Source organism: Arachis ipaensis, chromosome B02 (assembly GCF_000816755.2).
Source record: "Arachis ipaensis cultivar K30076 chromosome B02, Araip1.1, whole genome shotgun sequence".
In the NCBI taxonomy this organism is placed as follows: domain Eukaryota; kingdom Viridiplantae; phylum Streptophyta; class Magnoliopsida; order Fabales; family Fabaceae; genus Arachis; species Arachis ipaensis.
Window position 1 is genome coordinate 107,521,225 of NC_029786.2, and position 1,255 is coordinate 107,522,479.

A 1,255-nucleotide genomic window follows, 5' to 3' on the forward strand; every position below is an offset into this window, starting at 1 on the left:
TGTAGCTTTTGCCAAGAACCCTCTATTTATTCTTTGTTTCTATGTGGTGTGTTAGGATTAGAAATTTAGAGGAGTACTTTCCTTTTAAAAAACAAACTCAATGTGAAATCATTAAAAGGGTTCCGCCACAAAAAAGGAATAAAAAAAAAAAGGGAGGGTGTTGTGCATTGTCATTATACCACTAAAGCAAAGTTTGTTACAGAGTACATGCTCCTTATAAGAATCTATTCTTACTCCTAATGGAGAGTTTTGCATTAACATCACTTGGAAACCAAAATGACCTATCTTTCTCAATAATAACATGTGACTTATGAGCTAATTAAATTAATTAAACAATAATGTTTTGACCAATTAACCTAGGTGTATAGTAGTTGTCTTAAAATTTTAGTATAAGAAAGGATTCGAACTTTCGATACTTACTTAACCAGACGAGTAAATTGACTATTCAGCCAATCCAAGTTAATTATTTTATCGTCTTAATAATCTAATTCATTTCGAACAAAATTATTTTTTTCTATTTCGATATCTTAAAATAAGAATTATTGAAAATATAATAACTTAGTTATCATTTGACTAACCCTAGTGTTGATACAATTGATGGTCGTTTTACTTTACCTTAATACATAATCATGGTAATTATAAGGGAAACCCTAGTAGTATTATGTTAATTAAAGCACTCTATGTTGTAAATTTGAGGAATAGGAAAGAAAAGGTTGGAATAAGAGAAGGGGACAAGCAGCACCCAAAAACCCTCATGGGTTATGAGTGGCATAACGTGGAACATCATGGTTGACAGTTGGTAATATGTTGGATTGTGTCTACTAATATTTTCCCAGGTTAGAGTGAATTTTTGTGTTAACCTCTTACCTCTTCTCTTCATGAGTGCCTTCCCCTGTTTTAGGACTTTTCTTGCATCAAACTATGTTGTCCCCTGTTTAGGGCTAGCTCTTTCCTAGATTACCCTTTGGTCCTTAAGGATTATGTTCCTTTATCTTCATATATAAAAGAATACAATTATATTATGATTACATAGAACTAATTTGGGTTGGTCGAGTAGTCAATTTACTCGTCAACTTAAATAAGTGTCGAGAGTTCGAATCTCGCCTTGTGTATATAGCAATTCATTAGCTAGCGATATATCCTTAAATGGAGCTCAAATCTACAACGAATTAGTCATTTACTTATTGAGATAGGAGATATCATGGACAACTAATAAAATTATATATACATAAAAAATCAGTTGCTAATCAATGAT